Source organism: Miscanthus floridulus, chromosome 1 (genome assembly GCF_019320115.1).
Source record: "Miscanthus floridulus cultivar M001 chromosome 1, ASM1932011v1, whole genome shotgun sequence".
Classification (NCBI taxonomy): domain Eukaryota; kingdom Viridiplantae; phylum Streptophyta; class Magnoliopsida; order Poales; family Poaceae; genus Miscanthus; species Miscanthus floridulus.
This window is the reverse complement of record NC_089580.1, coordinates 72,459,712-72,481,790: the sequence shown is the minus strand read 5'-3', so window position 1 is coordinate 72,481,790 and position 22,079 is coordinate 72,459,712. Positions and strand designations below refer to the sequence as shown.

The 22,079-nt window shown below is 50.3% G+C and overlaps 1 pseudogene; it reads right to left on the bottom strand.

Moving 5' to 3' along the window:
• Nucleotides 1–456: 456 nt before the first annotated feature.
• Nucleotides 457–1,549, bottom strand: LOC136536082 (probable glutathione S-transferase GSTU6; annotated as a pseudogene).
• Nucleotides 1,550–22,079: the final 20,530 nt, after the last annotated feature.

Below are 22,079 nucleotides of genomic sequence, written 5' to 3'. Positions count from 1 at the left end.
ACACTCTAAGCGTGATACCCTTGAGTTAACTGGTGGCTCGATGTTCTCGGTGATGACCGGCGAACACAGCGGGACACTCACTAAGACGAAAAGCCAAGGGAAACACTGAGACCCAAAACGGAGCTCTCAGCTTCAATTATTACGATGAAAGAAGATTCCGACTCGAAATCCACTAAGTCAACAGGTGACTTGAGTACTGAGAAACGATTCCGAGCACAATAGGAGACCAACGAAAGTAACAGGACACGAAACGAGCCGCTGCATAGCAGTAAGTCATGAGAGTATAAATAACAGCTAACACACACGATAAATTTGAAATACTTTGACTCTACAAGAAAATTAAAATGACTTATAATTTAGAACGAGAAAGTATAAATGAAATCCCACCTTTTTTTGTTTTCTAATCTATTAATAACTAGCTAACACACACGACAGTAGCTAAATTGTATAGCCTGTATTTTACTGATGCCCATATCTTCGTCCAACACTGATGTCGGTAAAGTCGCAGAGCCAATTTTTTAGTTGTTCGAGGCTACAGTTGCCGTGGCTTGGGGCTGCCACCGTTTAGCGAATTCGACCAGCCTGTCGACGTCTGGCAGCACCGCCTTGGCCGCTTCAAGCGCGCCAAACCGCTCCACCCACGCATTCAGTAGCGGGGTCCTTGCGCCATCAAAGAGGCTCGTCCCGTCCAGTTTCTCGGCGGCGTGCACCCACGCAACCAGGGCCCCCAGCGTGACCTCCAAGTACCCAACGCTGTCACCGCCGAAGAAGGGCTTGCCCTCTGAGATCTCCTTGAACGCCGCCTCCAGGTTCTCAGCCGCGACGAGCGTCTGCTTCAGCCCCTCCGCCCTTTCCTCCGGTGTCTTGGCCCTCGTCAACTGCAACCACGAGGCTAGGAGCTGCAAACAAGAAACAACACATCCATCACCATCAATATGCATCGGCCGGCATCACCGACATCCATTGTTGAAGAATACAAATACAAGGCGATCGACAAAGTCGCCAGCAGCATATGTGCATGAGCTCGTGTGGTACTAGTGGAGAGTAGTACCTTGTCATCAATACTAGGCTGTTCGGCATGGCTGAAAAATAAGTCAAAATACTGTTCTAGCTGATTATTGTGAGGGAAAAATACTGTTCTGTCTGAAAACACATATGAACAGTGTCACGGTGAGTGCGCTGGCCAGCCCAGCCCTAGCCGGTCAGCCAGCCGAACGCGCTCGTAGGCACTCCAGAAGCGAGCAAGGGCGCTGGTACGGGCGGGTTGGGAGGAGGGACGGGCCAGTGCCGGCGAAGGCCTCGTCGATATACAACACGATGATCTGCGATTCGCATACGGGCTTACCGTCGTGGAGGAGCACGGGCAACTTCTTGTGCACCGGGTTGGACTTGAGGAGCAGCTCGCTCTTGCCGACGGAGTGGTCCTCCTCGACGTCCGCGTAGCTCAGGCCCTTGAAGCTGAGCGCGAGCTTCACCCGCAGTACGATTGTACAAATGGGCTCGCCCACGCCCCCAGCAGCTTGAGTTCACCGTCACCTCCTCCGGCCATTGTGCTCGCTCTTTTCTGCTGCGGTGTTAAGTGGAGCAAGAGAGAAAGTGGATGTATATAGTGCTTTGGTGGCTGGCTGGGTGCTTTCAACGTCACCTCCTACGTATTGAACTATTGATCGAATCTCATCTGGACGGACATGACAATGCTGGACGATACGGTGGCTACTCTAGTTTTTTTTTGTTGATTTCTGGGGCGTTGCAAGTCAGTACTGGATTCACGTTCTTTGTCGAGTGCCTGAGGCACTCAGCAAAGGCTAGATTATACTTGGCAAAGCCTTTGCCGAGTGAGGCACTCGGCAAAGAACACACAGAAAAAAATTGATCGGCAAAGCTCTCTTTGTCGAGTGTCTTTTATCAAGCACTCGGCAAAGGCTTTGCCGAATGCCCCGGGAACACTCGGCAAAGAAAAGCGACCGTCACGGTGCCGGTCCCGTTGACGGTCACTTTGCCGAGTGCCAACCCTGCAGGCACTCGGCAAAGATTTTTTATTTTTTTTAAAAAAAAAATTCTTTGCCGAGGGCCAACCCTTCAGGCACTCGGCAAAGAGTTTTTTTTTTTTTTACAAAATTTCTTTGCCGAGTGCCAACCTTCAGGCACTCGGTAAAAAATTTTTATTTATTTTTTTAAATTTCTTTGCCAAGTGCCCTCTGTCCGGCACTAGACAAAGTTTGAATTTTTTTTTTAAAAAAAATCATTGCCGAGTGCCCTCTGCCCGGCACTCGGCAAAGTTTGAATTTTTTTTTAAAAAAATTCTTTGCCGAGTGCCCTCCGTCCGGCACTTGGCAAAGTTTGAATTTTTTTAAAATTTTCTTTGCCGAGTGCCCTGTGTCCGGCACTCGGCAAAGTTTGAATTTTTTTTAAAAAAAATTCTTTGCCGAGTGCCATGGTCACAGCACTCAGCAAAGCTAGAAAAATGCTATTTCTTGCCAAGTGCCATGGTCAGAGCACTCGGCAAAGCTGGAAAAATGCACCAATTTTTCCAGCTTTGCCGAGTGTTGTGACTATTGCACTCGGCAAAGGGGTCCTTTGCCAAGTGCAACACTCGGCAAAGTAACCCAAAACTGTAATTTTTTATTTTTTTTACATTCCATCATGACAAATAAATTCATACAAACATTATCACATATATATCTCATCCATCACATATATATCTCATCCATCCACACATCCATCACAATATATATCACATATATAATAATAAGTGCTCAAGTCTATCCAAATAAATCCACAAGTCCATCAAAGTTCACAAGTGCATCACAAGTATATCACAAAGTGAACAACAAATGAAAAAAATACAACGTGCACTCATCTCGGCCAAGGCGACTGTGGTGAAGGCCCAGCTCCATCATTCGGAGGTGCATGAGGTGGATTATTCGAATCACAGTCAGATGGAGACTGCACAAAGAAGAAAAGATTGCATGTGAGACAAGATTATTTGGATAGCTAATCTAGGAAGGTAGAGGCCATAAAAGCAAAGCACAAGCGAAAGTAAAAAACTTTCATACTCATAGGAGTAGTTGTAGCTGCAGGACGTGGAGGCGAAGGTGGAACCAATAGCCCAGGTGGCAGAGAGAAGCCCACACGTTGCCTAAGTCCTTGTAGGAACTCCGTAATGTCCGTCAGCCTCTGCGCCTGGGCCTGTCGCTCGGCCCGCTCGGCCTCCTGCTCGGCCCACTCGGCCTCCAGCTGGGCCGCCATCCTCTGGTGCTCGAGCTCCAGCTCCAGACGTTGCCTCATTTCTTGTTCCAGCCGGGCCTGCAATATTTCACTCCAATGTTTTAGTAATGCAAAGCTAATTAAGGTGTGTAAAGATCGATGTGTGATGAGTAAAATAGGAATAACCTCGAGTGCGTCGACCCGGTGCTGTGCAGCGGTCAGCCGTGTGCGAATGGCTGGGCTCTCGCTCGTGCTCCGTGCTCGGATCTGGGAGAGAGAGAGGGAGTAGAGGTCGTGTCGATGACGCCGTCGCCAAGCCAGAACCGCCCATGCTTCTTGCCTTGCCCCGCGCTCATGACTGCCTCTCCATCAAAGTCCTAGGTGCTTAGATCGTGGTCTGACCCAGGGAGCGACTGTTGTAACATGGCTTCGGCGGGTGGCGAAGGCCTCCGACAGCGAGGTGTCGCCAAGGCGTCTTCGACCGTCTTAGGGCGGAGACCCGGCACTAACTAAAGGAACTTTCCTGGCTATGCTCGAAGGGCGCTGAACGAGGTTCAACGCCCTCGTCGCAGATCCCGCCAGGGCCAGGCACACACGTCTCTGTCCTCGCCAACACGTGTGGCCTCCGCCCCCGCGGACGCCTTTGGTCCAGGTGTTTTGAGCTCACGGCACGCTCAGGCGAACCATGGTCTCAAAAGGGGGGAACTGTTGTAACATGGCTTCGGCGGGTGGCGAAGGCCTCCGACAGCGAGGTGTCGCCAAGGCGTCTTCGACCGTCTTAGGGCGGAGACCCGGCACTGACTAAAGGAACTTTCCTCGCTATGCTCGAAGGGCGTTGAACGAGGTTCAGCGCCCTCGTCGCGGATCCCGCCAGGGCCAGGCACACACGTCTCCGACCGCCCAGGCGGACGCCGCCCCGTTCTGACTTACGGGCATCTCCGGTAATAAGGGTGGAGGCCGCCCTACCTCTAAACTAACCAAACAAACAATCTTGCCTAAGTGTGTGCAGGTACTCAAGCGCAGGCGCCCGTGGTCCGCGCAAACACGCCAGCATGGCCCCTGCACGGCCGGGCGGAGACCTACGGATGATGTCTTCTACCGGACCGGCGGAGACCCGCTAAGGCGACGGCGCGCCCCTGAAGGCGGAGGCCAGCGTTGAGAACCATGGCCCCCGCGTGGCCGGGTGGAGACTCGTGGGTGATGTCTCCGACTGGCCGACGGAGACCCACCGAGGCAGCGGCGCGCCCCTAGAGATGGAGGCCAGCGCCGGGGACCCAGGCCTTTGGGCCGAAGATCGAGGCATGGTGGGTCGGCTGCTCATGGAGGCCCATTACTTGAAGACGGTATGGCAGGATTGCCCCGCAAACAAGAGGCTAGCGGCGGAATATTCTAGGAATGTACTGTAGCAGTTGAGGGGCATTGTAATAAATTCTGTCATGAAGTAGTTGAGCCCTATAAATAGGGAACACTTGTAACCGTGCAGGGTGGTTGGTAAACGAATTAATGAAACCCTAGTTCTTTGTGCTAGCTTCCCACAAGTTCACCTGTTGAGCCTATCCTGAGCCTCCGCCCGAGGGCGACCCCTGACGGGCAGAGGCCCCAGTCTCCCCCACACAACCGAAACCCCTAGTTTCAACATTGGCGCCCACCGTGGTTTGGCCAAGACAAACCAATGATGGCAGGGAAAAGAAAAACCACCACCAGAGCACCTATACAACCTCACCAGCGGAGGATGGCACCAGAGCAGATGCCCAGGGTCAACAACCGGAACCCCAACATCCAGAGATCCAAGATCCAGAGGCCCAACCAAACTCAGGTTCAACACTCGAGCAAGAACTGCAACAGCTGCAAGCACAGCTGCAAAGAGCACAACAAGAGAGGGATAGAATGGCAGCAGCATTCGCAGCTAACCAGCAAGCCACTCAAGCGTCAGCACAAGCAGCAGAAATAAGGCAGCAGTTGGCAGTCCTACATACTGAGATGCTAAGTATGCAGCATGTAGTACCAGTGTCAACCTCCGCGATCCCAGCCTCCGCAGCAATACCAACCGCAAACATGCCTCTGCTAGTGACCAGCCTAACCACGACGCCATCTCAAGCGATGCGGAGGCCTATCGACCCCAAGTCCCCACTCTCTGAAGGCATACAACAATCGCCATGGCCAACGGCGTACAAGCCAATCACACTGTCAAAGTTCAACAGAAAGACAGACCCCCATTAGTTCATTATGAGTTACGAGACAGCAGTAGCCTCCGCCAGCGGAGACGACGCTGTCCTGGCAAAGTCATTTGTTATTGCTGCCGAAGGTGACGTGTTGGCTTGGTATTCCAAGCTCAAACCAAGCACAGTCTATTCCTGGGAAAATCTCTAGGACAAGATATTGGCAAACTTCAAGGGGCTAGCAGCACAGTCGCTAACATCCATAGATTTGTTCTAGTGCAAACAAATGCAGGGAGAGACACTACACGACTACTTTCGAAAATTCATGCAACTAAAGGCGAAGGCACCAGACATCCCAGAAGAGATCACCATTGAAGCAGCAATCAAAGGGCTACGAATCGGGCCGTTCACAGCACACCTAGCAAGAAAGAAACCAACTTCCATATAGCAGTTGTACGACGAGTTCGAGAAGTACTGCAGATCAGACAATGACCTCTGGAAAAGGGTGGAGGAGCAGGGTCAAAATAGACAGCAAAACAACAGCAAAAACACACAGAAGAGCTATGCGAACCAAAACGCATCAAATCAGAAACCAGGCCAGGAGCAGGTGCTCAGCATCGAGGGACAACCTCACCCCGAACAAGGGCAACTGCCATGGCCAGCAGGGCTGGAGACCCAGACTAGGAACCAAGGTAGGCAAGGCTACCAAGGCAAAAACTAGAACAAAAACCACAACCAGAAACAACACAGACCATATTGCGTTTTCACGGCGAAAGCGCAGGGCACAGCACCAGAGATTGTTCGGAGACAAAGGAGACACAGGAAAGAATGAAGAACAAGTAGACCACCCAACCTCTGGCACAGCAGAACGCAAGAGAGGTCAACACCACCTACACAATTGGTCACCAGCAGTACTGCCCGATGTACCCAGCGCTAAACGCAAACCAAGTACATCCCTCCACTCTGGCCTCTGCCTATTACCCAGAATTCCTACCAGCATGGCGGTCAGCGCCCTCGCAGCAGCCTCCGGTGGGCAACTATAGGTCGGAGGCAAGCCTGACCTACATAAACCCAAAAACTCCCCACATAACCTACCTCAAAACAAACCAACCGCCACAAAACCAAAGCAGGTTTGAGTATCCGCCGCAACAGCAGCAAATGCAACAACTGCCTCCGCCACCACCTCACAACCAACCCCCAACACCAAAAAAAGAGCCAAACCTAGAAAACCAAGTCAACCCTCATGGAGCACTGCCAACAATAGGCATGATACTGCCAATCACCGGAGGATCATCAATGGAGTTTCAAACAAAAAAGCAGAAAAAGAATCACCTCCGCTGCTAAATAATGTAGCAGTCTAGGGCACAGCAAAATACACAGATTGGTCCAGAGTCCCAATCACCTTCACAGAAGAAGATCTCCAGCTAGAAAGCTACCCTCATACATACGCAATGGTGATCAAAACAAACATAGCAGCATGAGAGATAAGCAGAGTGTTGATTGACACTGGTAGTTCAGCAGATATCATCTTCGCAAATACCTTCGACCAAATGAAGCTCAGCAAAAATCAATTACAGCCCTCTGAATCCCCTTTAATAGGATTCGGAGGCAAGCAGATACAAGCACTAGGAAAAATATCACTCCCAGTGTCGTTCGGAACCCAATCAAATGCTAGAACCGAGTACATAACCTTTGACGTCGTCGATTTGTATTACCCATACAATGCCATCTTGGGCAGAGGATTCATAGCCAAATTCAACGCAGCACTACATATGGCCTACCTGTGCATGAAAATACCAGCACTCCATGGTATTATCACAGTCCGAGGTAGCCAAAAAGAAGCAAGAAACATAGAAAAAGCTATCTACAGAGCCCAAAGAAACATCAATGCAGTCGAGTCGCTAGACAAAGAACAAGAGCCTCCGGATATGCCCAGAGGAAAGACAGATATGGTAGGTCAAGAACAGATAAAGCTGATCCCCCTAGAAAAGTAGTTACCAGATAGAAAAGTAACAATCAGCTCAGAATTGAGCAAGGCAGAGGAGGAAGAGCTCATGGAAACTCTAGTAAAAAACAAGGATATCTTCGCCTGGTCTGCCTTCGACCTCCAAGGAGTCAGCAGGGACATCATACAGCATGAACTGGATATCAATGAAAACATGAGACCAAGAAAGCAGAAACAGAGAAAAATATTAGAGGACAGAATCTTGGCATCAAAGGCGGAGGTGCAAAGATTGCTAGATGCAAAAGTAATCAGGGAAGTCAAGTATTCAGAATGGCTTGCAAACGTAGTACTGGGACCAAAGAAGAATGGCAAAATGAGAATGTGCATAGATTTCATAGATCTGAATAAAGCTTGCAAAAAAACCCTTTCCCATTGCCAAGAATAGATGCCTCCATCGACAAGGCAGCCAGATGCCAGAGGTTCTCTCTACTCGACTGTTTCTCAGGGTACCACCAAATCTGGATGAAAAAAGAAGACGAAGACAAGACAAGTTTCACAACTCCATTCAGGATATATTGCTACACCAGAATGCCGAAAGGTCTCAAAAATGCTAGCGCGACCTTTGCCAGAATGACAAAGGAAGTTTTGGGCTCACAACTAGATAGAAACATCATAGCTTACGTCGACGACATAGTGGTCATGAGCAAGAGCAAGGATGATCATGTCTCCAACTTACAGGAGACCTTCGCCAACCTTAGGACAGCCGGCCTCTGCCTCAACCCAGAAAAATGCATATTTGGAGTCACAAAAGGGAAGATGCTCGGATATATCATAAGCAGCGAAGGCATCAAAGCAAACCCGGACAAAACCAGAGCAATAGTGACAATGGCAGAACCCAAAAACAAGAAAGAAGTGCAAAAGCTGACGGGAAGAATAGCAGCGCTCAACAGATTCATCTCAAAATCAGCAGAACGCAGCCTACCCTTCTTCCAAGCCCTGAGGGGCGGAGACAACTTCGAGTGGGGGCCCAAGCAGTCAGAAGCATTTCATAACTTGAAAGAGTATCTAGCAAGCTCACTGGTGGTCTCCGTCCTAGAATCAGAAAGCCACCTACTATTGTACGTGGCAACCTCCGACCATGCAGTTAGTGCAGTCCTAGTTCATGAGCTTCAAAAAGAATCAGGCAAAACTTAAAGGCTAGTTTATTTTATCTTAGAAGCACTGTCCGGAGCCAAGCTAAACTACATGGAGGTGGAAAAAGTCGCATACGTAGTACTGATGGCATCAAGAAAACTAAAGCATTATTTCCAAGCCCATGAAATCTTAGTTCCAACATCGCTGCCATTGCAAGACCTGCTCAGAAACAAAGAAGCCTCCAACAGGATAGGCAAATGGGCTATAGAGCTATCATAATTTGATATCTCGTATGTCCCCAGAACAGCAATCAAATCACAAAGCACTAGCCGATTTTGTAGCAAATTGGACACCTCCGATAGAGACCAAGGTACAACCAACCATCCAAGGCTGGACAGCATACACGGATGGGGCCTGGGGCCAAGCCGGAGCAGGAGCCTCCACTGTCCTAACGGCACCCTTCGGTGTTAGGATGAAATACGCATCAAGGCTAGAGTTCAAATCGACAAACAACATTGCAGAATACAAAGGCCTAATCTTAGCGCTAAGCAAAGCAAAGGCCCTAGGGGCAAAAACATTGATAGTCAAAACAGATTCTCAAGTGGTCACTGGCCAAGTAGAGAAAGTATACACAGCAAGAGAGCCAAAACTCATCAAATACCTATCCGTTGTCAGAAATTTGGAGCGGAGATTCGAGGGCTTCACCCTGAAGCACATACCAAGAGCAGAAAATGAAGAGGCAGATGAATTGGCAAAGGCTGTGGCAAACAACCTGCCACTACCACCAAACACTTTTTACCAGATCTTGAAGTCTCCAGCAACTACGGAGACACCTAAGGCATCAAAGGCAATACTACACATGCAAAATGAAGATTGGAGAAAGGCGATAACAGAAGTCCTAGAAGGCAAAACCAGCGAAGAAGATGAAGCAAAAGCAGCAAGAATACAGGCCAGAGCAAGGAATTACACAATCTTAGATGGTGTACTGTACAAGAAAGGAGTAGTCCAGCCTCTCCTCAAGTGCATATCGCAGAGTCAAGGCATAGAGTTGCTTCAAGAAATACACTCAGGAATTTGCGGGTCACACATTGGCTCAAGAGCATTATCAGCAAAGGCAATAAGACAAGGCTTTTATTGGCCAACACACATACAAGACGCAGAGCAGACAGTCAGAACATGCAAAGCATGCCAAACATTCTCTCTAGGACAGTCAAAACCATCGTCGAAGACCCAGCTTATACCTCCGACATGGCCGCTGCAAAGATGGGGTATGGACCTGGTCGGCCCATTACCGCCGTCCCAAGGAGGAAATAGATTCGCAGTAGTAGCAGTGGAATATTTCACAAGATGGATAGAGGCAAAGCCGCTGGCGAAGATAACCTCAGAAACTATCAGAAAATTCTTCTGGCAGAACATCATTTGCAGATTCGGTGTACCAAGGATTTTGACAGTAGATAATGGAAAACAATTCGATTCAGAGAACTTCAAAGAATTCTACAAAAGCATAGGGACAAAACTAGCCTTCGCCTTGGTATACCACCCAGAGTCCAATGGCACTGTGGAAAGAGCAAACAGAATAGTGTTTTCAGCAATATCAAAAACATTGCTGGGCCTACGCAAAGGAAAATGGATAGATGAATTACCTAGAGTTATTTGGTCACACAATACATCCGTCTCAATAACAACAGGATTCACACCATTCAAACTGCTTTATGGAGAAGAGGCCATGATGCCAGAAGAAATAAAGCATGAAAGCCTCCGCACAACGAGTCAGCTGATGTTGCAAGATGAAGAATATGCAAAAGAAACAATAGAAGCAATAAGACTAGAAGTAGTCGAAAACATGGCAAAATATCAATCCCAAACCAAAAACTGGAGAGACTCCCAGGTGGTAAGGAAAGACATAAAACACGGAGACCTCATACTCAGAAGAAAACCCAACGCACAACTTGTCGGCAAGTTGCAACCGAAATGGGAATGCCCATACATAGCAACGGCAGCAGGCCGACCTGGCTCTTTCCACTTGACCGACAGCGAAGGTGTCACGACAACCCACACATGGAATATTGACAGCCTTCGTAGATACTACATCTAGGCAATGTACCAAAGGGCAACCTCCGCAAAATATAAACGGAGGCCCCTCCATGTATTTACCTTAGTTTTTTTTCACTTCAATCAAAACAAAATGTAAAAGAGACTGCACTCTTTTCCTCACAGGGAAACTCCAAGCGGAGGTGAGGTTTTTAACGAGGCAGGCTCAATGTAAAAATCCTCTACAAGTATAAAGAGGTAATTCCCCAAATGAACGCCCCAAAAAACCCAAAACCGAAAGCGGCCAGCTCTAGCGCCGCAATATTCGGTAAACAAAAACTACAGGTCCTTTCAAAGCGCCAACCATAGGCAAGGGCAATTTGAAACGACCTCTATGGCCAAACAGGCCTTTGACCATGACAAAGACCTGACCAAAGTCAGGCATCAAGGCAAAATTTTCTTTTGGCCAAAAAGGCATCCGACCCTTGACAAAGACCTAACCAAAGTCAGGCATCAAGGCAAAATTTTCTTTTGGCCAAAAAGGCCTCCGACCCTTGACAAAGACCTGACCAAAGTCAGGCATCAAGACAAAAAATTTTGGCCAAAAAGGCCTCCGACCTTGATAAAGACCTGACCAAAGTCAAGCATCAAGGCAAAATTTTCTTTTGGCCAAAAAGGCCTCCGACCCCAGACAAAGACCTGACCAAAGTCAGGCATCAAGGCAAAAATTTTTGGCCAAAAAGGCCTCCGACTTTTGACGAAGACCTGAACAAAGTCAGGCAACAAGGTCAAAAAAAGAAAGAAAGAAAGAGGGGGCCAAAAAGGCCTCCGACCCTCGAAGAAGACCTGAACAAGTTCAGGCGCCAAGGAAAAAACAACCTCGGCTAAACAGGCCTCTGACCTTAACAAAAAAACACCCCTAGCATCAGGGGCAACAAATTTGTGGCGCTAGAACCAGGAAAAAGGTCTCCGCCATCCGAAACAGGAAAAATAGAAAGTGCCTGACAAAACACTGCCACCACTGCGACGCCAGGCCTCTTTACTTCAAAAAGATCTCAAGGGGAATGAATAATTCAGGCAAGATATAGGCTATTAAAGCCAAGATACGTTCCAACTAATAACGTACAAAAATGTTAACACCCGAAAGCCTCCACCCCACTATAAAAACGGATTCCCCCCATGCCCTTAAAAAACTCAGTCAGCATAAGGCACAAGGGCGCAATGGGGGAGCAAGGCATAGCATAGGCAAAAGACATAGCGATAGCCATGAGGCAGGGGTCTCCTTAGATATCCAAGTCGGCCGTAGATATTGTACGAAAACTCGTAAAATTGGAGGCAACAGTAGACAGTCGGAGGCAGTGGGAAAAGAGATAGGACCTACAGCACGGTGATGAACAACAAAGGCCTATAGGAGAAGGGGGATATCGCACGAAAACTTGTAACATCCCCCCGATGCTGGAGACCTAACCTGCCATCTCCAAAGATCAACCATGTCCCACGGGTGTGCAGCGGTGGAGACCCATACCTCCAGACAGCTAAAACACCCAGCTAAAGAAATATCAAAAGTCTTCGTCGTCTGCACAAGCTGCGCCAAACCTCTAGTCGGATCAAACACCGATTCGGCAAGCCTCGCCAGGTGGACTTCAAGTATGCCTCCGCCGATCAAAAACTACGGAGACTTCTACCCCGGCCATCAAGCGAGCACAGAGAAGGAGAGAAAATGGGGCGAAGGTCCTGGCCACCACCTCTGTATCGTGCACGTTTGCCCAAGCAAAGAACAATAGTGCGCAAGCTCGGGACTAGACAAGATATGTAAACTAGCATGACAGGCTCAAGCCACCGCACAAACAATCAAGAAAGTGAACTTGTCTTGTATTCCATAAAACATCAAGAAGGATTCTTATAGGACACCAACTTGCATTAGAATCCTAACTATTGTGGCGAAGGTCCGCGCCAAGCGAGCACGCGAGTAAACCTAGCGCGCTCGTCGTCTATGTCAAACTTAACCGACTTGAACACGTCACGCGCAACGCTGCGGGGAAACGCTGAACGCTAGTACTCCCAAAGCTCTCTGCTCACGTAAATGCCATCGTCGTAGAGAGTCAAAGGCGCAACATCCTATGCTGGCTCCCGATTCGGAACCTGCGCAAGGTTAAAGTTTTCCACAAAACCATTCAGAACAAAATAAACTTTATTCACAAGAGTCCAACTGGACTACAACATACACGCTAAAACAACTAAGTGCTACAAAGAGCCTAGACCTCTGGTGCATCGGCCGCAGCGGAAGTCCCTGGAACGGAGCCCGAGTCAATTGTGGGTGGGCACGGCGCCTGCGGCCTCCGACCACCACCACCGCCAATCGTAGATCCCCCCGGAGCACCACCAGCGGTGGAGGCACCGACCGCAGTCGCCGAGCGCGGAACTGACGGAGGCCTGCCCGCAAGACTTTTCTGCGCATCCTGTAGCATAGGCTAGAGTGTCAGGGGCAAAAGCAACGAAAGCCTTCGCAGCCTCGCAAAAAAACAAAAAGAAAAGGGGGCGGCTACAAAGATTACAAATACCTTCGCCCTCTTGTCCTCCGCCAGTTTCCAGGCAGTAGATCTCCCAAATGGAGCCCAAAAGTGCCCAATGAAATTTCTCAAGGTTTTTCGCAAACCAAGAGAAGTCTCACCGAGCTCCTCCGAACCAGGCAGCGCTCCCTCTAGAATACTCTCGGTATGCGTACACCTGCTGCGTGCCAAAAGTTTGGCATAATTCGCCACTCCCGCTAGTGCCCCGTAGTCCGTGCAGCTGTTGATTAGACCAGGGAGCTTTGCAAGGTGACGCTTTAGCCAGGAGGCGAGGGCGTACACACTGTCTTCCTCCGAAGGAGTAGAGGTTTCGCCTCCGAGCTCGGCGACGGTGGCCCGGTAGCGGCCAACGGTTGCAGCGAGGACTCCCTTAACCGAGTCCAAACGCCTCGTCGTCAAAGACAGCTACTCCCTCACCGCTGCTATGGATTCTTTTTTAGAGGCAAGCTCCCGCCGGAGACCCTCGGCCAGCTCATTCGCCCTACGGGCCTGCTCAATGGACAAAACCTCTGCATCCCAGGCCTTGGCAAGATTGGCCCTCAAGCTATCCTTTTCTCGCTCCTTCTCCGCCAGAGACAGGTGGAGAGCTGTAAGAGAGTCAGACAGACCCCCCCTTTTTCACCTTCCAGGCGCTCGATTTCCGCCTTGAGCGCTTCGATCGCAGTGTCTCGGTCGGAGACCTCGCGGGTACAGCGCTCTTCCATAACAACGCCCATGTGATACCCCTACGACCAGAGAGACAGCGGAATAAAAAAAGTCTAGAAGCGAGCATACACACAAAAAAATAAAGAAAAGGAAAGAGGCAAAACCACCAGAGACGCACTAGGCTTTGGTGTTCTAGATGAACACGGAGAAGTTGGAAGAAATCCATGTCCCTCAAACGCTGCTTGAAGCGATCTGTTCAAAGAAGAACGAACAAACACGAAACGATAAGGTGAGAAAAGCAAATCTCACGTTAAACACACCAATAGCCAAAGACCACCTCCGACGTCTCCAAGAACAGCAAGATAACACTCCTCCCAACTTGAGATAGAGGTGTCGGAGGAGCCTACATAAAAAAACAACAACAACAGGTCAGAGGGCAGATCAGAAACTGGCAACAACAACAGGCCAAATGATGATCAAAATAAACATTCTATACTCACTCGGACCCAGCGCCGTCAGCCCCGGCTGCCCCAGACCAAACCTAGCGCCGACAGTGGCTGCTCGCTCCTCCAGGGTGAGGAGCCCAGCCATGACATCACCTGCAAAGCGACACATACACAGTATTAGCACTCGGCACAATACGTAAAGGAATGAACCGGGCGAAGACAATAAACACAAAATGTGCACCAAACTGACTTACTCATAAAAAGCCTAGGCTGGGTAGCTTATCACGCCCACTGAGCAGAAGTCTCTGCCATATCGTGTGGTGAAGGCCCAAAGGGCCGGATCTCCTTGGCCGGTGGCCCGGCGGAAGGAGGGCTCGAAAAAGGCCGAGACACCGGGGCCTGCTCAGCAAGCGCGGCCTCCACCTGCCCGACATCGACTGTCGGCACGGGCGAAGGCGCAACAATGGCAGGGGATGAAGGAGCATGCCGCGGGATGGCCTTCGTGTCCTCTTTAGAGCTCGAGCACAGCCCACCAAGAATGTCGGGCATAGGCTCGACGGCGCTACCTTCCGGCTGTTCGCCGACACTCAGCACCATGCGAGGAGCGTGCAGGAGCGGCGTTGGCCTCTGGAGGCCTAGCACCGCTCACAGCGCCGCTCACAGGGCACACCGGAGCTAAAGGAGAGCCGTGGTCATCTCCACTCGCAACCCGCGCGTCAGCTGATGGGACGGAGGAGCTCTCAACGTCTTCACTGCCAGCGGAGGCAACGCCCACACTACCAGCAGAAGACAAGGCCGGCGCGATCAACAGAGCACCACTCTTCTTCTTCTTTTTCGCAGGCGCTCGAGAGCCGATGGCGCCCTTCCTCTTCTTAGACTCAGCCTCCGCCGTAACATTCTTCGTGAAGGCCTTCTTCTTCTTCTTCTCAATCGAAGCTAGGACCTCAGCGGGAACCTCGCGCTCCCGGTAGACGATCCCGACCTCCTCAAAAACTCGATTGAGCCGCGGCATGGTGCCTACCATGGCCATCCAAGATGTGTACTCATGCTCAGAAATCTTGCCAACCAACCCTATGGCAGCTTCCTCAACTTTGGAGATGAAACCATCCTCCGTCACCCCCTCCCCTAAGGACCGACTGAAGCGGGGGAACGGAATCCCGGCCTCCGGCCCGAAAACAGGAACCTTGACCTGTTCCAGCCAAAAGGCTGGGTTGTTTTTGCCCAAGGGCCAGTAGTTGGAGGCCATGATCTCCTCCACCAGATCGCGGCCGCTAGAGTAGCGGCACGCTGCCACAAAAGCCTAATCACAAGCCTCCCTCGTCGGAGACACCTCCTCCGGTGGATCCACGCGCGTGTGCGGCGCCATCTCCTCCATCCGAGAAGTCAATGGATACTCCGAGAGCTCCACGCCATCCTTAGTAGTGCTGCAGACCCCATAGGCCTTCACATAGAACCATTGCTCGAGCCAGCCGCGGTCCCACTTACCCTTCTGGCAAAAAGAGATCTCCAGGCGGTCCACGCCTTGGTTCCTCTAAGACATAAAAGTGCAACTACCATACTGGTAGGTCACCTCCACCTCCTTGCCCTCTCGCACCTCCTTCTTCTTCTTCAGCTATTTCTGTAGCTCATAGTATGTGTAGAAGGTGTCCACATCTGACTCAGCGCCGTAAGAAACGCACGCCTAGTAGAATTTGCTAAGCGTGAGGAAAGCAGTAGGGGTCAGATGATGGAGCTAGACATTGAAGGTCTCCAACACCCAGCGAAGGAAGGGGATGTAAGGAAGGCGGAGGTCATAGGTGAAGAAGTCCCAAAAGACCACTGCATATCCTTCCTCCAGTTCCGGAATAGTCTGGCCAGGCGGAGGGATTTTTACCCTCGAGGAAGGAAAACACGATTCCTTCAACATCTCTACGATTGCCTCTTCAGTAATGGAGGAGGGGCCGAACTCCCAAGACTTTATCGCCATATCTATGGAATCCGCGGTGACTAGGTCTCTGACAGACGTAGAGATGCTCCCCAAATCCTCCTCCACTAGCTTTTTGAACTCCAGCGCAGAGGTAGAGGCAAGCATGCACTCCTCAAAGCGCGCGCCCCAGCCGATGGCCCTAACGTCGAGAAGGTGGCGATAGGGACCGAAAAAGGCGGGCCGGTGAGTTTGGGTGGAGGCGGAAAAGAAAGCCACCGCGACAGCAGCCTAAGCGCGAGACGCAGGCAGAACACGCGAGGGCAGCAAAAGGCGAGAGCAAAGAGGGCAAAGAGCGATTTCTCAGAGCAAGCGAAAGCGAACGAGCAATGCGGGGGGGGGACCCCGCCACCAACAACACCCTTATATAGGCCACGGCCAGGCGGTCAGCCTCCCGCCATACAACAGTCATCTCCAAAAAAGTCACAACGTATACAACGGAAACTAACACGGCACACTGTAGGACAACGGCTAGATTGGCCGCCCAACGGCTACTCTCAATGAGACCAGCAGCCGCGCCAAATCGGGCCAGGGGGAAGTAGCAGGGACTCGCTTGAAGTCGCCAACACATGTGGCCTTCGCCCCCGCGGACGCCTTTGGTCCAGGCATTTTGAGCTCATGGCACGCTCAGGCGAACCACGGTCTCAAAAGGGGGGAACTATTGTAACATGGCTTCGGTGGGTGGCGAAGGCCTCCGACAGTGAGGTGTCACCAAGGCATCTTCGACCGTCTTAGGGCAGAGACCCGGTGCTGACTAAAGGAACTTTCCTAGCTATGCTCAAAGGGCACTGAACGAGGTTCAGCGCCCTCATCATGGATCCCACCAGGGCCAGGCACACACGTCTCCGTCCTCGCCAACACGTGTGGCCTCTGCCCCCGCAGACGCCTTTGGTCCAGGCATTTTGAGCTCATGGCACGCTCAGGCGAACCACAGTCTCAAAAGGGGGGAACTATTGTAACATGGCTTTGGCGGGTGGTGAAGGCCTCCGACAACGAGGTGTCGCCAAGGCGTCTTTGACCGTCTTAGGGCAGAGACCCGGCGCTGACTAAAGGAACTTTCCTAGCTATGCTCGAAGGGCACTGAACGAGGTTCAGCGCCCTCGTCGTGGATCCCACCAGGGCTAGGCACACACGTCTCCGACCGCCCAGGCGGACGCCGCCCCGTTCTAACTTACGGGCATCTCCGGTAATAAGGGCGGAGGCCGCCCTACCTCTGAACTAATCAAACAAACAATCTTGCCTAAGTGTGTGCAGGTACTCAAGCGCAGGCACCCGTGGTCCACGCAAACGCACCAGCATGGCCCCTACGTGGCTAGGCGGAGACCTACGGATGATGTCTCCGACCGGACCGGCGGAGACCCGCCAAGGCGACGGCGTGCCCCTGAAGGCGGAGGCCAGCGTCGAGAACCATGGCCCCCGCGCGGCCGGGCGGAGACTCGCGGGTGATGTCTCCAACCGGCCGATGGAGACCCGCCAAGGCAGCGGCGCGCCCTTGGAGATGGAGGTCAGCGCCGGGGACCCAGGCCTTTGGGCCAAAGACCGAGGCATGGTGGGCTGGCTGCTCATGGAGGCCCATTACTTGAAGACGGTATGGCAGGATTGCCCCGCAAACAAGAGGCTAGCGGCGGAATATTCTAGGAATGTACTGTAGCAGTTGAGGGGCATTGTAATAAATTCTGTCATAAAGTAGTTGAGCCCTATAAATAGGGAATACTTGTAACCATGCAGGGTGGTTGGTAAATGAATTAATGAAACCCTAGTTCTTTGTGCCAGCTTCCCACAAGTTCACCTGTCGAGCCTATCCCGAGCCTCTGCCCGAGGGCGACCCCTGACGAGCGGAGGCCCCAGTCTCCCCCACACAACCGAAACCCCTAGTTTCAACAGCGACCTCGTCATCACTATCAACATTGTCCAACTCATCAACACTATCCGAAGGAGGAATGTTGTCTTCATTGTCATTGCCTAAACGTAATCGCTCAAGCATTTGTATGTCCTTCAGATTTTGCACCTTGTCTCCAGCGTCCTCGTCATCATCCCTTTCATTATCTACTTCCATTCCTATCTCTTTGGTTAAGTCTATGTCAAACCTTCCTTGTAGTCCCTCTTCTTGATAGAACTCTCCATCATATGTGTTTGGGTTGAAGTTGTAATCTTCATCGTTTGGGACAGGTAGTTTACCGTATGGCGATACCTTGTGCACAATAGACCAACCCTTAAGATGCTCGGCGTGTTTGCACGCGTATGACGTATAATAAACCTAGATGGCCTATTGAGCCACAATTTAGACATCTTTTCCTAGATAGACAGAATCCTATTGAATCTCGACTAGCCCAAGCTTAGGGGTCCGTCTCGTTACTCCAGGATTAAACCAGTGGCATTTGAATATGACAGGAGTAAGAGGTTTGGAACCATAGAATGATAGTTCGTAGATTTCTTCAATTCTTCCATAATAGTCGAGTCCATCAGTGCCGGACGTAACAACTCCGTTGTTTGTGGTTTTCGATTGGACCGACTCTACTCGTAGCTTGCTGTGTGAAAACGATATCCATTCACGTCATAACCGGTAAATGACTTGACCCTAACGGCACAGCCGTTTGCAACCTATCTCAGCTCGTCACTTATAGACGCATCAGTTTGAGCTTTCTGTTTGAACCAACAAATGAAATTGGAGCTCCCTGGTCCTGCACCCCATGAAACAATGGTATCATTTTCTTGTGGGGTAGGTTGCCTTGATCCATGCCAGGATTTACACTTTGGACAGAACTTTGCATGCTCGTGTTCTTTCCTAAATAGGACGCACCCCTTCGGACAAGCATGTATCTGCTCATACGGCATCTTAAGTGCTCGAAGGAGTTTCTATGACTCGTACATGCTCTTTGGCAAAATGTGGCCCTCCGGAAGCAAGGTGCTAATCACGGCCAACATCTTATCGAAGCCAGGTCGACTCAAGTTTAACTCGGACTTCAACCCCATTAAACGTCCAATGGCATCCAGTTGAGACACCGTTGACCGATCGTGAAGGGGTTTCTGTGCCGAGTCCATCATGTCGTAGAACGCCTGTGCGGCTGCCTCCATCTCCTCCTTCTCACGTTCCTCATCGAACTGTCCTTGGTGAAAGTCATCTAACATGTCTGGTACCCCGGCATCATCATCAAAAGCCTCCACCCATGGTCTCACCACCTCCTCTCTCATACGATGGGCTTCACCATGGTGGACCCACCGAGTGTAGTCTGGCGTAAATCCATTCTTCACAAGATGTTTACCCATTTTCACCTTGTTTACCCTCCTATTTCCACATTTGATGTAGGGACACAAAACTAGGCAATGTCCTTTAGCAGCCTTGCCAAATGTACTGTTCAAGAAAGCATCGGTCTTGTTCATCCATTCTGTGGTGTAATCACTCTGACTTCTCCAGCCCGTGTGCATCCACTGACGGTCATCCATCCTCTAACATATGTATCAGCGAGTAATGTAACCATCAATTGCATCTACATGGTGTTCCTACTATCTAATAGGTGAGCATAGGTCCTAATCCTGCCCGCGGATTCGTAGATAAGGTTAGTTTCCATGCTCTACTCCTACCCGAGACAAAATTTCGGCAGCACCTCCCCGCTGTTCTCCAGATACACGTCCTGCCAAAGAAGAGTGCGTATCCGGAGAACAACAGGGAGGTGATGCCGAAACTCTGTCTCAGACCAGAGCAGACCATGGAAACTAACCCATCTACGTATCCGCGGGCTATCTAAAAAATGTGGACAATCCAAAATAGATACGGTCATAGATATGCAAAGATCTGCATACCTCCAACCGTATCTCTTTCGAACAGGAGACGCCTAACTAGGTTACGTGATCTACGACCATGATACGGAAAGAGGGGTTATACCTAGGGTGGCGGCGGAGTTAGGCTAGCAGGGCCGTGGTGGGTCGGTGCAGTGGAGAGGCGGCGCGGTGCAGGCAGACCGGCATGGCGACGGGAACTCTGACTCGGCTCCGATGGGCTCTTCTCTACAAAAATGGAACAAAATACTGTCATTTAAAAAAAATCAGCAAAACCTCCCCTGCACGGTGAGGTTTCCAAAACCTGCAAAAAACAGCGGCACGATGGCCGACAAGCACATATGTCTCAAAAGAAGCAATGTTATTTGGATATCAATCCATGCAAAAGAATATATCCAAGTAGTACCACTACTTCTACTACTACTACCACTATTGCTACTACTACTACCACTAGTTCTACTACTACTACCACCACTATTGCTACAACTACTACCCCTAGTTCTACTACTACTACTACCACTACTTCTACTACTACTACCACTAATTCTACTACTACTACTACCACTTGTTGTACTACTACTACCACTACTTCTAATACTACTACTACCACTAGCACTACTAGTACAACTAATACTACTACAACTATCACTACCATGACAACAACAAGAGAGAAGGCATACCTGACGGGCGCCGGGGGTAGGGTCGGGCGGCGTCGGGGTCGGAGTCGGGGTCGTCGAAGTCGGGAACGGGGTCGGGCACGGGCGCGGCCGGGGGCAGGGCCGGCGGCGAGGGGCAGGGCCGACCTTGGGCGGCCGAGGGCAGGGCGTGGCCGGGGGCAGGGCGCGGGCAGCGCGGGCGCGCGGGCGGTGGCGGCACGCGGCGCGGGGGCGGGGGCGGCGCGAGCGTGGGCGTGGGGGCTGGCTGGCTGTCTGTTTGACTGCCCGGCCGGCCAAATTTGTTTAAGTCCCACAACTGCCCTTTGCCGAGTGCCGGATCAGGGAGGCACTCGGCAAAGAATTTTTTTTTTAATTTCTTTGCCGAGTGTCCCAGATCTGGCACTCGACAAAGATTTAATTTTTTTTAATTTCTTTGCCGAGTGTCCCAGATCTGGCACTTGGCAATTTTTTTTGAAAAATACTTTGCCGAGTGCCCCTGGCACGGCACTTGGCAATGATTTTTTTTAAATGTCTTTTTTTAAAAAAAATAATTTGCCGAGTTTGTAGAGATGTCCTGGTTTGTAAGCATCGTATGTGACAACGTGCACGAAATCTTCTGAAATTTTTATCATGTCCTCCACATATGATATCACGACATCTCAACAAGTTTCATGATTTTCGGACTTCGTTTGCTTTTTATAGAATTTAAAAACACTTCGCACGCAAGTTCGCGGTCAAGTTTCGTGAACAAGATGTTCGAAATTTCGGGTCTGTTCCTGTATACGGCCTCACACTACACTCAGTAACATGACTATCATTTTTTGAATCATTAAATTCCATTATTCGTACCACATGCAGTTCAAAATTATATTTTCTGAAAAAATTCAAGTAAATGAAATAAAGTAACTAAATATATCAAAAAGCAATAAAAAATCTCCAAATTCTAACTAGGAGTTCCTGGTGCTTTAAAAGGGCTGCACAAAAAATTTGGAGGCAAAAAAAAAACTTTGCCGAGTGCCGGGGCATGGCACTCGGCAAAGGGGATCTTTGCCGAGTGCCACGAATAAGGCACTCGACAAAGAGGGTTTTGAATTTTTTTTAAAAAATTTCCTCTTTGCCGAGTGCCTTCACAGGGCACTCGACAAAGACATTTTTTTAAAAAAATAAATCTTTGCCGAGTGCCGTGCCAGGGGCACTCGGCAAAGTATTTTTCAAAAAAATAAATTTGCCGAGTGCCAGATTTAGGACACTCGGCAAAGAACTTTTTTTTTAAAAAAAATTAAATCTTTGCCGAGTGCCTAACAGCAGGCACTCGGCAAAGAAGGACGTGGCCGAACACCGTTACGTGGGTCAGCCTATGCCGAGTGCCACGCTTTTGTCGAGTCTGGCACTCGGCAAAGAAGTCCTTTACCGAGTGCATTTTTTGCCGAGTGCCCGGCACTCGGCAAAGAACGTCTTTACCGAGTGCCCAATTTTTAACACTCGACAAAGAATTTTGCACTCGGCAAAGTCTCGGTTTCCAGCGGTGAGTATATGAGATGATAGC